General features: G+C 41.5%; 1 protein-coding gene across 1 annotated transcript in view; it reads right to left on the minus strand.

Moving 5' to 3' along the window:
* LAPTM4B (lysosomal protein transmembrane 4 beta) overlaps positions 1-9,010 on the minus strand; it is a 75,000-nt gene extending 65,990 nt beyond the window's left edge. The window contains exon 1 of the mRNA XM_077748179.1: positions 8,873-9,010. The gene's annotated coding sequence lies outside the window, so the exon portion shown is untranslated. The remainder of the gene's footprint in view (positions 1-8,872) is intronic.
* Between the last annotated feature and the right edge of the window lie 7,923 nt (positions 9,011-16,933).

Consider the following 16,933-nt stretch of genomic DNA (forward strand, 5'->3'; position numbering starts at 1 on the left):
TCAGCGGAAGCCTCGCAGGCCTGAAGGAAGTGGCACAACAGATTCAGGGTGCTGGAAGAAAAAACTTCCGACCAAGAACATGAGCAAATTGTTCATTCAGAAGTGAAGGAGAGGTAAAGAGTTTCCAAACAAGCAAGAACGTAAGGGGTTCATCACCACTAAACCAGCCTTACAAGAAAGGTTAAAGGGAAAAGAAAGGGCAACTACTTAGTAACAAGAAAACATATGATAAATTTCACTGGAAAGATAAATATAAAGGAAATGGATTTATTATTGATAAAGCTAGTGTGAAAGTTAAAAGACAAAAGTAGTAAAAATACCTTTGATTACAATAATGAGTTAAGGAATACATGTGTAAAATGTGACATCAAAAAAAATGACAACATGGCAAAGAGTAAAAATGCTGAGCTTCTGAATGGGATCATACTTAAGTTGTTAACAACTTAAAATAGACTTACATATAAAAGCTGTTATACGTAGGCCTTGTGGTAACCACAAAACAAAAACTTATAGTGAATACACATAGATAAAAGGAAAGGAATATATGTATACCAGTAAAGAAAGAAAAAGAGGAATAAACAGAAATTATATAAACAGTCAGTGAACAATTAAGAATATAGCAATAAATACATACCCATCAATAATTACTTTAAATGGGGGCACCTAGGTGGCTCAGTCGGTTAGGTGTCCGACTTCGGCCCAGGTCATGATTTTACGGTTAGTGGTTGAAGCCCTGCATCAGGCTCCGTGCTGACAACTCAGAGCCTGGAGCCTGCTTCGGATTCTGTACCTCCCTCTTTCTCTGCCCCTCCCCCACTCATGCTCTGTTTCTCTCTCTCTCTCTCTCTCTCAAAAATAAACATTAAACTTAAAAATAATAATAATAATTACTTTAAATGCAAGTGGACTCAATTCTCTCATCAAAAGACACAGTGGTTGAATTATTAAAAAATGAGTCCTTTCTATATGCTGCCTACAAGAAACTCCCTTTATTTTAAGTTTATTTATTTATTTATTTTGAGTGAGAGAGAGACAGCAGGGGAGGGGCAGAGAGTGAGGGAGAAGAGAATTCCCAAGCAGGTCTGCACTATCAGCACAAAGTCCACCTTGGGGCTCAATCCCATTAACCATGAGATCATGACTGGAGCTGAGATAAGAGTCAGATGCTTAACTGACTGAGTCACCCAGGCACCCCAAGAAACTCACTGTAGATAGAAGGTCACACACAGACTGACAGTGGAGGGATGAGAAAAGAAACTCCATACAAATAACAACAAAAGAAAGCTGGAGTAGCTCTATTTACTGCAGATAAAACAGACTTTGAAACAAAAACCGTAATGAGACAAGGTTATTACATGATAAAGGGATAAATCCAACAAGAAAATATAACCTTTGTAAGTATTTATGCATTTAACATAGGAATACCTAATATAAAAAGAGATAAACAGATACCAATACAGTAAGAGTTGTGGATTTCAATATCCCACTTCCATCGATGGATAGATCATCCAGACAGAAAATCAATAGGAAACACTGGCCTAAACACACTTGACCAGATGGATTAACAGATATATACAGAACACTCCATCCAAAAGCAACAGAATACAAATTCTTCTCAAAAGCACATGGAACACTTTTCAGGACACATCATACATCAGGCCACAAAATAAGACTTAACAAATTTAAAAGGATTAAAGTCATACCAAGAAACTTTTATGACCACTGAAGTATGAAACTAGAAATTGATGATATGAAAAAACCTGGAAATTTCACAAACATGTAGAGATTGAACAACATGCTACTGACCAATCAAAGAAGTTAAAAAAAAAAATTTCAATCCTGAAATGACCACAAATGGAACTATAACACCAAAATTTGTGGGATGCCACAAAAGCACTTCTAAGAGGAAAGTTCACAGTGATATATGCCAACATCAAGAAAGGAGTCTCAAATAAACAACGTAACTTTACACCTCAAAGAACTATAAAAAAAAACAAAGCCCAGAATTTGTAGAAAGAAGAAAATAACATAGAGCAGAAATAAATAAAATACAGACTAAAAAGATAAGAAGATCAATGAAACTAAAAGCTGGTTCTTTCAAAAGATAAAATAAAACAGAAGTGACAAGACTTTTAGCTAGACTCACGGGGGCCTTCCGGGAGTCTAGCTAAACTCAAATAAAATCAGAAATGAAAGATGAAACGGGAAAACTGAGACCACAGAAATACAAAGGATCATAAGAGACTGCTATGAACAATTATTCACCAACAAGCTGGACAACTTACAAAAAAAATGAATAAATTCCTAGAAACCTACAACCTATCAAGACTGAATCATGAGGAAACAGAAAATCTGAACAGGCCAATTGCTACTGAGTAGACGGAGTTCTTAGTCAAGAACCTCCCAACAAAAAAAGGCCAAGGTCGGAAGGTTTCGCTGATAAATTCTATCCGACATTCAAAGAATTAATACCAATCTTTCCTCAACGCTTCCAAAAAATCGGAGAGGCAAGACCTTCTCCAAACTCATTTTATGAGGTCATCACTGCCCTAATACCATAGCCAGACAAGAATGCCACAAGAGAAGCAAATTACAGACCAGTATCCCTGAATAACATAGATGCAAAAATCCTCAAGAAAATATTAGCAAACCAAATTCAACAATACATTAAAAGAATCATATACGAGGGGCGCCTGGGTGGCTCAGTTGGTTAAGCATCCGACTTCAGCTCAGGTCATGATCTCACAGTTTGTGGGTTCGAGCCCCGCATCGGGCTCTGTACTGACAGCTAGCTCAGAGCCTGGAGCCTGTTTCAGATTCTGTATCTCCCTCTCTGACCCTCCCCTGCTCATGCTGTCTTTCTCTCTCTCTCTCTTTCTCTCTTTCTCAGAAATAAATAAAAAAACATTAAAAAATTAAAAAAAAAAAGAAAAGAATCATATACGATAATAAAGTGAGATTTTTTTCCCAAGGTTGTTAAGATTGGTTCAACATCCACAAATCAATGTGCTGTATCATATTAACAACATGAAGGATAAAAATCCTATGCTTGTCTCAATATACGCAGAAAAAGTAATTGACAAAACTCAATATCCATTGATGATAAAAACTCTCAACAGAGTGGTTATAGAGGGAACATACCTCAACCACAGCTAACATACTAAACAGTGAAAAACTAAAAGCACTGATCAGGAACAAAGCAAGGATATCCCACTCTCACCACTTTTATTTAAGAGTATTAGAAGTCCTAGCCACAACACTTAGGCAAGAAAAAGAAATAAAAAGCATCCAAATCGGAAAGTTAAAAGTAAAACTGTCACTATTTGCAGATGACATACTATATATAAAAAACCCGAAAGACTCCATCAAAAAACTCTTAGAATAAAGGACTTCAGTAAAGCTGGAGGATATAAAAATCAATACTCAAAAGTGTGTTGCATTTTGGGGCACCTGGGTGGTTCAGTCAGCTGGGCGTCTGACTTCAGCTCAGGTCATGATCTCAGCGCTCCTGAGTTTGAGCCCAGCACTGGGATTTCTGCTGTCGGCATGGAGATGGCTTCGGTTCCTGTCTCCCTCTCTCTTTGCCCCTCCCCAGCTTGTGTTTTCTCTCGGTCTCAAAAATAAATTAAAAGAAACTAATTTGACAATAAACTATTAAAAAAAAAAAAATAAAAAAAATAAATTAAAATATCCAAAAAAAACCTTTGTATTGTTGCATTTTTATTCACCAATAATGAACTATCAGAAATAGAAATAAAAAGCAATCCCATTTATGAACTGCATCAAAAGGAATAAAAAAACTAGGAATAAATTTAACCAAGGAGGTTTAAGACCTGTATATTTAAAATTATTAAGGGGTGGGGCGCCTGGGTGGCTCAGTTGGTTAAACATCCGACTTTGGCTCAGATCATGATTTCACGTGATCTTCATGGGTTCGAGCCCCTCATCGAGCTCTGTGCTGACAGCCAGCTCAGAGCCTGGAGCCTGTTTCGGATTCTGTGTCTCCCTCTCTCTCTGACCATCCCTGCTCTCACTCGCTTGCTCTCTCTCTCTCTCTCAGAAATAAAATATTTTTAAAAATTTGTTTAATTACTAAGGGGTGCCTGGGTGGCTCAGTCAGTTAGGCATCTGACTTCAGCTCAGGCCACGATCTAATGGTTCGCAGGTTCGAGCCGCGCGTCAGGTTCCCCGCTGACAGCTCAGAACCTGGAGCCTGCTTTGGATTCTATGTCTCCCTTCTCTCTCTGCCCCTCCACTGCTCTCTCTCTGTCAAAAGTAAATAAATGTTAAAAAAAAATAATAAAGGGCGGCCTCGGAGGCTCAGTGGGTTAAGCATCTGACTTCAGCTCAGGTCATAACCTCACAGTCTGTGAGTTCAAGCCCTGTGTCAGGCTCTGGGCTGACAGCTCAGAGCCTGGAACCTGCTTAGGATTCTGTGTCTCCCTCTCTTTCTCTGCCCCTCCCCTGCTCATGCTCTGTCTCTCAAAAAATAAGTAAACATTAAAAAAAAATTTAATAATAATAAAACAAATAAACTTAAAGAAAATAAATAAAATCATTAAGACATTAATGAAAGAAATTGAAGACATAAATAAACATAAAGATATTCCATCCTCATGGATTGGAAGAATCATATTGTTAAAATGTCCACACTACCCAAAGCAAGCTACAGATTCAATGCAATCTCTATCAAAATACCAAAACAGAATTCCAAAATTCTATTTTTCAAAGGAATAGAACAAATAATCCTAAAATTTGTATGGAACTATAAAAAACCTTGAATAGTCAAAGCCATCTTGAGAAAGAAGACCAAAGCTAATAGCATGACACTCCCTGATTTCAAACTGTATTATACAGCTATAGAAATTAAAACAGTATGGTATTGGCATAAAAACAGACACACAGATCAATGGAATATAATAGAAACCCAGGAACACACGGCCAGCTAATTTACAACAAAGGAGCCATGAACATGTAGTGAGGAAAAAACCGCATCTTCAATGAATGATATTCAGAAAACTGAAGAGCTAAGTGCAAAAGAATGAAACTTGACCAGTATCTTATACCACACGCAAAAATTAACTCAAAATGGATTAACAACTTGAATGTGACGCCTGAAACCATAAAACTCCTAACGAAAAGTATAGGCAGTAAACTCTTTCACAAGGTCTTAGTGATGAGTTTTTCATCTGACACCAAAAAGAACAACAAAAAGTAAGTGGGACTACATCATACTAAATAGCTTCTGCACAATAAAGAAAACCCTCCACAAAATGAAAAAACAACCAACTGAAAAGGAGAAAATATTTACAGATCACATATCTGATAAGGGACTAATTGCCGACATATATAAAGAACTCTTACAAGTTAATAGGGAAAACAATCCAATTTAAAACTGGGCAGATCTGTATAGACATTTTTCCAAAGAAGACACACAGATGGTCAACAGGTACACGAAAAGTTGCTCAACGTCACTCATCATCAGGGAAATGCCAAGTCAAAACCACAATGAGATACCACCTCACACCTGTTAGAATGGCTATTATCAAAAAGAAAAGAAGTAGGAAGTGTGGATGAGCACAAGGGGAAAAGGGAACCCTTGTACATTGGTGATGGGAATGTGCTATGGAAATCAGCATGGAGGTTCCTCAAAAAATTAAATCTAGAACTACCATATGATCCAACAATTCCACTTCGGAGTATTTACCTTAAAAAAAAAAACAACACTAACTTGAAAAGATATCTGCCCTCCCATATTCATTGCATTATTTACAACAGCCAAGATATGGAAACAGCCTAAGTGTCCATCAACAGATGAATGGATAAAGAAATTGTGAGATATATATATTGAGACATGAATGGACCTCAAGGGCATCATCCTAAGTGAAATAAGTCAGATGGAGAAGACAACACCACAGGATCTCTCTTATATGTAGAATCTAAAGGACAAACAAAAACAAGCTCAGAGAACAAGTGGTGGTTGCCAGAGGCAGGGGGTAGGAGGTTAGAGAAACGGGTAAAAGGTGTCAAGGGTATAAGGAAAAAATAAATATGGTGCATTACTGAGCAACAAAAAACAAAGAGTCTTCCACTGGGGGGAAAAACTGCTTTCATTCTAACACCCTTGTTCATAAATCTTTAATGCCTCCCCGCTGCTTATGGAATAAAATCCAAACTCTGTAACCTAGTATTTCAGTCTTTTACATTCTAGTATAGTAGAGAAAACACTAGGCAATAAGGGTTATGTAAGTACTATGTGTCGGCCCATATTTTGCCCTAGACTTATGGACTAAGTCATAGAATCTGATAGCTAAAAAGATACTATCTTAAATGAGCATATCACCACCTATCCTATCTGAACCCAGGGTTGCTTTAAGGTCTAAATAAGAATAAATGTGAAAGCCCACTAAAAACTACCAATCATTCTACAAATACAAGCTTTTGGTTTTACTATCCAGTATTACCAACCGGACCAAAANTATCACACCAGAATTTCTCAGGATACAAAAAGAACCCATCAGGCTTGGGTGCACAAGCGACCTGGGACTTTCAAAGTGAACTAGTTGGTCATTTGAAAGGTCAGGTTGTAAAGCTAATGAAATCAGCTATGCTGACCTCTTTAATTCTTTATAATCTGATATATGGCCAATCACCGCAGGAATAGGGTACCAACACAAAGAGGCATTCAGTATGTATTTGCTGAATGACTGAGTTCCTAAAATACACTTGGATGATGAGGAAAAGGTGTGTATGTCATACATGATGTGTATGATGACATACACAAAGGGTTACTCATCCCAGGTGTCAAGTTCAGATGCTTCCAACTACCAGTACCAACTTTTAAAACACTCTAAGAAAATCACAGGGTAAAACAATAAAAAGAAATTACAAAGGAAAAAGTACTGCTTAAGTATGTCAAGAGGAATTCAGGTCCTGAGGGTAAAACACATTGCTGTAAGAAATGGGGGCTCTAGGGGCACCTGGGTGGCTTAGTCGGTTGAGCATCCGACTTTCGCTTGGGTCATGATCTCGCGGTTCGTGGGTTCGAGCCCCGCGTCGGGCTCTGTGCTGACTGCCAGCTCAGAGCCTGGAGCCTGTTTCAGTCTGTGCCTCCCTCTCTCTCTGGCCCTCCCCTGCTCACGCTGTCTGTCTCTCTCTCTCTCTCCTAGAAATAAATAAAAAAACATTAAAAAAAAATTTTTTTTTAAAAGAAATGGGGGCTCTAGCCCAAGGGAGTGGAGCAAGTACTGCTACTGTCCTTTCTTCCAGTCTTGATTTCTCTGGGAAATTAACTCATCCCTCTGCTCTCAAACTGGTGTTTTGGGCAAAGTTAATCCTACTCCCGGCTCACATCCCTCTAATCAATAATTCAAGAGCAGGAGAATATCCCAGACCTACATTAATCCGGATATTCTAGTCACAAAACTCTGGCCTATTTGGTTCAGGGGTGGACAGGTAGCTTCCAGGTGTCAAATCAGAATGAATCTCAGGATTTAGGTTTTACGCAATGGCTTGCAAAGGAGGGTAACCAGAAAGAGAAGGAGTGGAGACGGGGAAAGACGTCGCAGAAACCACCGTGCTGGTTAAGCCAATTGAAGATGGCTTGCAACACGCAGGTCATGAAATTCAGACTTCCCTAGAAAAGAGGGCCAAAGTTCTCAGGAGCAGGCTATCAAGTGCATATTTATGTTTGAGAAAAATACTTGAGGGAACTGCATCTATAATAGACTGAGGGGAAAAAAATGGATTGTTGATGTCAAGGCGACAAGCAGGGAGACCAGTTAAGGAGACTTACAACAGTCAAGTGAGTGTTAATGAGAGCCTGAACGAGGAAAATGGTAGCAAGAAGAAAGACCAGAATAAGGAAGTGATCACGGGGTAGAAGAAAAATCAATAGGACATGGCAACGGAATAAAGGAAGAAATTAAGGAAAGTGGCAGGAGAAATGGGCATCTAGCCGAGGAGTCTAGATGGATGGTGAGAGACAGACTAGAATATGGGCGAACGTGGGAAGGAAGTTAATGGATTCAGGTTTAGAATAGGAAGTTTTGATGAACAAAGAGTGGAAGGCCCAGAAGACTACATAGCAATCAGCCTGCTTCAAGTACTTCTTTTAAATTAGGGTCCCTGTGGAAACCAGGACAGGCCCGTCTTCTTTCTCTGTGAAGATGGATAATCAGCTTATTTGTCTGCCTGAAAATGTCTGCCGTTATTAAAGGTTACATAACAATTCAGCGTCTTTTTAGGGCATGTGATTAAACTGCCTTTTAAAAAAAACAAATACAAGGGCGCCTGAGTGGCTCAGTCAGTTAAGCGTCCGACTTCGGCTCAGGTCATGATCTCACGGTTCGTGGGTTCGAGCCCCGCACTGGATTCTGTGCTGACAGCCAGCTCAGAGCCTGGAGCCTGTTTCAGATTCTGGGTCTCCCTCTCTTCCTGACCCTCCCCTGCTCACGCTCTCCCTCTCTCTCTCTCTCTCTCTGTCTCAGAAATAAATAAAAACATTAAAAAAAAAAAGAAACAAATACAAACTCCTACATCACACTGTAACACAAAAATTAATTAGAGGTGGATCACAGATGTAAATATAATAGCTAAGTCATAAAGCTTTGGAAGGAAATAGAAGAGAGTTAACTTTACAATTTGGGAGTAGGCAAAGATTTCTTAGAATAAAGATAGTACTAACCATAAAAGAATAAACTGACAAACTGAACTTAAAATTTACAATTTCTGTTCACCAAAATATACCACTAAGAAAATGGGTGGATAGCCACACACTGGGAGAAAATAGTCACAAAATGCATCTTTAACAGAAGACCAGAATCCAAAATATATAAAGAGATCTTACTAATCATTAAGAAAAAGACAATACCCGGGGCGCCTGGGTGGTTCAGTTGGTTAAGTGTCCAACTTCAGCTCAGGTCATGATCACACGGTTCGTGGGTTCTGTGCTGACAGCTAGCTCAGAGCCTGGTGCCTGCTTCAGATTCTGTGTCTCCCTCTCTCCCTGCCCTTCCTCTGGCTTATGCTCTGTCTCTCTCTGTCTCAAAAATAAATAAGCTATAGNGTTAAAAAAATAAAAATAAAAATAAATAAATAAATAAGCTATAAAAAATTTAAAAAAAAAAAAAAAGACAACATCCTGGGGCACCTGGGTGGCTCAGTTGGTTAAGCGTCCAATCCTTGCTTTCAGCTTGGGTCATGATCTCACCATTGGTGAGTTCAAGCCCCGCATCAGGGTCTGTGAGGAGTCTGCTTGGGATTCTCCTCCTTTCTTTCTCTGCTCCTCCCCTGTGCTCTCTCTCTCAAAATAAATAAATCAACTTTAAAAAAAAAAGGCTTAATAAAAAGATAAAAAGGCAAAACCCAACTTAAAAATGGGCAATAAATAGCACTACACGAAAGAAGATAAAAAAGTGTCAAGTAAGCAAAGATAAACTACTCCACATCATTAGTCATAAGGGAAATGCAAACTGAAGCTACCATGAGCTGCACCTACATATCCACCAAAATGGCTAAAATTAAAAAGACTGACCACTCTAAACGCTGACACGATGCAGAAGAACTGGAACTTCATACGTTTCTGGAGTATAAAATGACAGAACCGCTTTGGAAAACTGCTTCTCAGTTTCTTAAAAAGTTAAATATATTTCTACTCAATGACCAGCAATCCCATTGCTAGACATTTATTCTAGAGAAATAAAAACATATGTCTGCAAAAAGTCTTATGCAAGAATGTCCAGGGCAGCTTTGTCCATAATAGCCCCAAACTGGAAACAACCCAAATGTCCATCATCTGGCAAATGGATAAGTTGTGATTTATTCAGACAATAAAATAATAAGTCAGCAATTTAAGCAACAAACTATTGACATACTCCAATTAGCATGAATGGATTTAAAAGATGTTAATGCTAAGGGAAAGAAGCCAGATACAAAAGAATACATAATTTCATTTACACGAATAGGTAAAACTATCTTTAGGGTGGGGGTGAGGTGGAAGAGGGAGTAACTGAGAAGAGGCACAGGGGAACTTTCTGGGATTTTGGAAATGTTTTCTAGGTGTGTGTGTTACATAAGGTTTACGCATTTGTCAACTCAATGAGCTGTACACTTCTCTGGATTTCACCCTATGTAAATTATGCCTCATCAAAAGGAAAAAATAAAACAAAAAAATGATCTCTAATAGAAATACCTGAAATCAACATGCTTTATGACTAGACCGAAGGAAATCTTTGTTATTCCAAGGCAAACACACACACACACACCTTAAAAAACTTTTAAATATTTCTTTATTTTTGAGAGAGAGAGACAGACAGACAGGGTGTGAGTGGGGAAGGGGCAGAGAGAGAGGGAGACACAGAATCCGAAGCAGGATCCAGGCTCTGAGCTGTCGGCACAGAGTCAGATGTGGGGCTTGAACCACAGAACAGTGAGATCATGACCTGGGCCCAAGTCGGGCACTTACCTGACACCTGACTAAGCCACCCAGGTGCCCCAGAAAACACACACACAACTTTCACAAGGTAAAAAAACAGGGGCACCTGGATGGCTCAGTTGGTTGAGCGACTCTTGATTTGGGCTCAGCATCATGATCTCAGTCTGTGGGTTTGAGCCCAGTGACAGGCTGGATGCGACCGACTGGCTCTGCCTCTGGCCGAGAGCAGGGAGCAGGGAGCCTGCTTGGGATTCTGTCTTCCTTGGGATTCTGTCTTCCTCTCTCTGCCCCTCCCCCAAGCACTCCTGCGCTCAAAAATAAACAAAAAATAAATAAAAGACAAAAACAAGTGGAAACGGGGCAGACTAAAACATCACTCAGACCACAAACCAACCATGGAATTTTATGTAAATCACCTAAGCTCTCTTGGCCTGTTTTCTCATCTATAAAATGGGAGAAAGAAAATCTACCTCACCAAGGATATGTAAACATTAAGGTTATGCAAAGCATCTAGTACAGCACCTGGCACACAGAGCCTTAGTAAACGGTACTGGTAGGAACAATGCAACTAAAAACTGCATTAAAAAGATCCACTTTACCGATCTGGTGTGACAGAGTTCCACTGAATTTTTATTTGAACATCTATGCATAGCCCTGTCCTTTTTTCATGACAACTCTCCTCCCGTCTGATAACTGACCCTATTCCATCCAGATGACAAGAGGGGTGGGAAGGGCAGGGGAGGGAAGGAGTGATCCTGTTCCCTCATCTTCAAAAAATGTTCATGTAAGTCAAAGTCACTAACCAAATTACATTGAAAAGTATGAGGGAAACTCACTATTTAAAAAAAAAAGTCTAGGGGCGCCTAGGTGGCTCAGTTGGTTGAGTGGCCCACTTCGGCTCAGGTCATGATCTCGCGGTTCGTGGGTTCGAGCCCCGCATTGAGCTCTGTGCTGACAGCTCAAAGCCTGGAGCCTGTTTTGGATTCTGGGTCTCCCTCTCTCTCTTCCCTTCCCCTGCTCACACTCTGTCTCTCTCTCAAAAATAAACACCTAAAAACATTTTTTAATAAAAAAAAAATAAAAAACAGAAAAGTTTTTTTAGAAGTCTAAAGCTGTTTTATGAAATGCAGAAGACTTTTTATGAAGATTACCAGTACTAAAGTCAGGTCTCTCGTTTATTAGGTTTACCATTCTTACATCTGCTAGAAAGCTTTCTAATTATCTTTCAAAAGGCCATGCCGTTTCCAAACGCCGAAACACGCACAGCAATAGCTACTTTCCATAAAGTGCATGTTCAAACAGGAGACAAAGCATGCAAAGTACTCTCCTTTTATCACACCAATACTGTCTAGTTGGATTACAGCCAATAACAGGGCTCAAGTAGATTTATCTTTCCTGTAGATCATGTAATACATTTGCCTAATGCAGTGCCCTTGATTTTACAAATTACATTTACTGATGTACTTGCAAGTCTGCAGATTTGAACATTTTCAAGGAGCACACAAGGCATATATTATATAAAACAGTCTGTCTTGGTCATCAATAAAAGCCCCGCTGAGGCCACCTACTATCCTTTTGCTGGAATTTAAAATTTCTGTAAAGCATTTCTTGGCTTTTAGCAAAGTCAGGGTTGGGCCAAGACACTGATGTTCTCTCTGCATTCAGAGGGCACAAAAAGAATCCACACATACGGAAGATCTGTTTGAAAGCTTTTAAGGCCAAAAATGTCTATTGCGCGGCCTGTGATAGGCACTAAAGGAAACTTGAAAACTATAAATAGGACAGAGAACACCATATGCCTGGGGGGTAAATATTTTGCTTAAAATGGCACAAGGACACAATTCGACATGATGTCCGTCTTATGTCAAAAACAAAGTGAATATGAACCCACAAAAAAGACCCTCTGATGATTTGGAAGAACTTATTCTCACGAAAAAGTCCAATATGCCATCTTAGTACCATCTTCAAGGGATTTCCTCATGATGCAGCGGTATTCCCTGCAAAGTGGCTCGGGTCTAAACTCTCCAACGTGATGTCACAAAACCCGAAATGCAGTGGAATCCGAGTCCGTGTTGGTGCCGCCCAGGGCTGCCAACAATCAACCCGGAGGCCCGGGGCCAGAAAGACTCCCATCAGGTTTCNTTGTCTGCGGTGTCTGCTAAGAAAGGTACAGGGATCACCTGCCAACGGGCAGGAAAGTAAGTGGGTGTAACATGGCTTCCCCGGGCACACTGAGGCTGAAAGGCAGCAAATCCTGGCAAACCCCTTGCTAGAGTGAGGGCTCCACACCAAACGTGTGGAGGGACGCGTTCTCGGAGCGTGCCACCCCCCCCAGCCATTCCTCCTCGGGGCCCGAACAAGCGCTGACCCCCGGACAGCACACCCGAGGCCAGGACGCGGGCAGGGAGAACCGGCGAGCCCGGGCTGCCAGCGCGCCCACAGGGGTGGCAGTACGTGCCGTCACCCCACGACCCCGTCGCGGCGCGTCAAAACACAAAGCCCAACGGGGGGTGAGGAGAAACGAATGGAAGACACGTGGTCCGCAGATCCGNGGGGGCAAATAAATCAATTATGCTGCTCCCTGGGCCGGTCCCGGAGCTGGCCCGCGCTGCAGTTCCGGGCCTCTCCTCTCTCATGCGGTCGTTTGTGTAACTCTCTCACGGGTTTGAGATTTTTTTTTTCTTTTTACAAATAGTTTATTGTCAAATTCGTTTCCACATAACACCCAGTGCTCATCCCCAGGGTTTGAGATTCTTTTACAGCCTGGTTGGTTGTGGTTTCTCCCCTTCCACTTCTTTTTGGCAGATAATCTGCAGATGCAAATGCTGACACTGTTATCTTGCAATCTGGAAAGGGGGAAAACTGCAGGGTGTGATTCCGGTCAGCAGCAGTACGGTCAGCAGCAGTACTTTGAACCGCTGCTGGAGTCGCCAGGAGCAATTTGTCTCCTCTTCCCAGCTCAATTACAGTGGTAGTAACCTTTTCCCAGAAAATAGGATGTGTGTCAAGGACATCCTCGCTGGGCTTCAGTAGCATTTTTAATCATGACTGCAGCTCTAAAGAAACCATCATCAAGCCAATTACTGCCAGAAGGGCTCTGAAGGACACAACATAGAGCGTTAAGAGGTACTGAAAGATAGGGCTCCAGTTTGGGGTTATTTCCTCCCATCTGTTGTTTTTTGTCTCAAAGTGCCCTGTCCTAGGTTAGCCTCTAATCACCGTCTAAGCCAAGCATCTCAGAGGAGTGAGATCATTAGCGCCTGTCAACGCTTCATTTCAAACTTAGAGGAAAACTGGTTGGATTTACATTTCTTAAGGACAGGTTATATGGGAAGGAAGGAAAATGTTAGATGAGGCTATTAAGCGCAGGACTAGTTAGTTTTACAAGACTGTAGAGCTGTCACATTCTTAGTGTGTAACTTAAACCTGGATCCAGAGGGACTGGTGTGGGCCCTTAACTGGAAATTATAAGTAACATCATTGAGGGAGATAATCAGAAGTAAGGAAGAAAGAAGATCAGCTTTTGTTTTGTTTTCTCACTACAAAGTTCTGTTTTCTCTCACATAAGACATAATTTTCTCTCTGGGGTCTTCCATTTAATATGTAATTATAGGGGCATGTGGGTGGCTCAGTTGGTTAAGCATTCCACTTTGGCTCGGGTCATGATCTTGCGGTTCATGAGTTCAAGCCCTACATCTGGCTCTGTGCTGGCGCTTCGGATCTAGGAGCCTGCTTCAGATTCTGTGTCTCCCTCTCTCTCTGTTCCTCCCTCGCTCGCATTCTGTCTCTCTCAAAAATAAAGATTAAAAAAAATTTTAATGTGTAATTATACCCATAGCCATTTAAAAATCTTATTTTAACTTTTTTTTTTTTTTTTTTTTTACTTTAGAGAGAGAGTGTGTGAGCAGAGGAGAGGAGCGGAGGGAGAGAGAGAACCCTAAGCAAGTTCCACGATCAGCATGAAGACTAACACAGGGCTCGATCCCATGTTATCAAGAGTCCACACTCAACTGACTGAACCACCCAGGTACCCCGAATTATACCCATAGCCTCTCTTAAACTTCTGTGGAAGCAGGAATGCTCTGAACAGGAATGGAAATGGTGAATCAGGACAGGGAGTGCTACTTGCCAAACGCCAACTGCCAGCATATTCCTAGAGTTACCTCCAGCTTCGCCCTCCCCACCCCCAGCCAGGATTTCAGATTCATTAGGTAAATGATTCGTTGATTAAGGGGAATTTTCTATTTCACAGAGCTTGTTATTCAAGATCTGAGTTTACAGACAGTTGCCAAACTGCTCTAGATAAGAAGAGAGACAGAGAATAGAAAAAACCTGGCTGGTGGAAGGAGATAAGGAGAGAAACAATACATCCCCAAGAAAAATTTAGGAAGTAAAACTTGGAATTGTATTTATTTGGATGCAAAATTGGGGGGATTGGCAAAAACAAACAAAACCAAGAAAAAAAAAACCCCAAAACCCCAAGGCTTCCCAAGGAACTTCGTCACAGCTGGGTTACATTCTCACACAGCAGCATATGTAACTGGAATACTGATTGCAGGGGTACAGTTATTTAGACAGGTCACCTTGTTTTCATCCCTCGGCACCTCAGCTTCTGGGGTCACGCTTGCTCTGTTTTCTGCAAGAGCAACGGACAACAGCCTCCATAACCTCGGTCAGGTTGAGCTGCAGGTCACTCACCCCTCCTCTCCCATTCTTCCCTGTCTCCATGGTACCTTCAGCACTGAGACACGGAAACTGAAAGGTCTCCATTTTAGAAAGCCTCCATTTCTGATATTTCTCAGCAAGGCTCCGTTCACTCATGCTCCGTATTTCACCTTGCATCCGAGTAAACCAAAGAACCCGTGTTCCCACTCCACAGGGGAAGCAAGAAAGTTAATCATTCTCCGAGTTTCATCCAAGGCCCCTAAACACCTGATAACATCTCAAAAGAACCGAATCCCAAACTGATTCCAGGACATTCAATTCAAACAAACCTCCATCAACAGCACTGATATCAGTACCCCCCACCTTCAGTGATTTATGGAATAATATCTATCATTCACCTGACACTTGCCTTTGATAGGACCAAATCTTGGGTCCCTGAAGGAACACAGACCCTGGACCCCTTTCCCATATAAACTGCTAACGCCCAGTGACGGGGAGGCCCACGTCTCCTTTTCTGAGTCTCCCAGACGCTCCATCTACTACACTCTCTCACTTACACTATTCAATAAACTGCTCTCACTTCCTTCTGGCTCACGTTTGATTTCCGTCCTTGGTGATGCCAAGAACCCTCTGGGTCCTCGGACTGAGCCAGCCTACATCATGACCAAATTTTATTTATTTATATTTTTAAGTTTATTTATTTATTTGGAGAGAGAGAGACAGCATGAATGGGGTGGGGAGGCAGAGAGAGAGGGAGAGAGAGAGAATCCCAAGCAGGCCCCACGGTGTCAGCACAGAGCTCCAGGCAGGGCACGAACCCACAAACAATGAGATCATGACCTGAGCAGGAAACCAAGGGTTGAACGCGTAACCAACTGAGCCACCCAGACACTCCCATCACTACCAAATTTTAAAGCCTTACCATTAGGACTTGAGAACTTGCAACCTCTTTGTCACCCAGGTCCCTTCCCTTGCCTTCTTGTACTCCCCAATTTCTCTCCCTATATCCTCCCTTGGCCCCCTTCTTCCAAGGGCAGCTATATTCCAATGAACTGACAGAATTTTTTTCTTTTCATCACATACAGCCACTCTGGTTCCTTTTTCCAATCTCTTCTTCCCTGGGACTAATTGCATTTCAGTCTCTCTGCTAGTGATCCAGAATGCCCAGGGTTAATTTGAGTGATGACCATGTGTAAGAAGTAAAGACATAAAGGCTGAAAGATGAGAACATTCTGCACCTGATCCCTGATTCCATTCTGCACCTGCATCTGCACCATGTAGTCTACAGCACAGGTCGCCATGGGGTTCGTCAGAATGTGTGCCAACTATCCCTACAGATAAAAACAATGCAATGGGAAAGCAGAGAGGGATCAATTACATGAAAACTGTGGGGAGTTAGCGTTTCAACTGGGCTTTGAGGGGTGAATAGAACATAGATCAGAGGCATAGAGATAGGGGATGAAAGAACACTTGATCCAGGACTTGCATAGGGCCAGACACTCTTTGGAGGTAGGGAAAGTCTCCCTGGAGCTACTTCTATGACCTGGGCCAGGGTCTGTCCCAGGAGACAGAACCCTCTCAAAGGCTAAAAAATTCAAAGAGCTACTACCATGTAGCTCTCCTGAAAAGGAGAAGGGGGTGGGGAGCAGTGCCTTCCCTGGATGAGTTGGGAAAGGAATCCATGTGCCTATGGCACAGGGCAATCTTGAATGTCTTCCTCAGTGATGTAAGTACTACTCAGTCCTTGGTGGTTGAAAGGAAAACCTTGTAGGTCTCCTCATACACTCTCCAAATAAACCAGGGATCTGTTCATTTGTGCAGTCATGAATCTGG

The sequence above is a fragment of the Crocuta crocuta genome, unplaced genomic scaffold, assembly GCF_008692635.1.
Source record: "Crocuta crocuta isolate KB4526 unplaced genomic scaffold, BGI_CrCroc_1.0 scaffold39, whole genome shotgun sequence".
In the NCBI taxonomy this organism is placed as follows: Eukaryota; Metazoa; Chordata; class Mammalia; order Carnivora; family Hyaenidae; genus Crocuta; species Crocuta crocuta.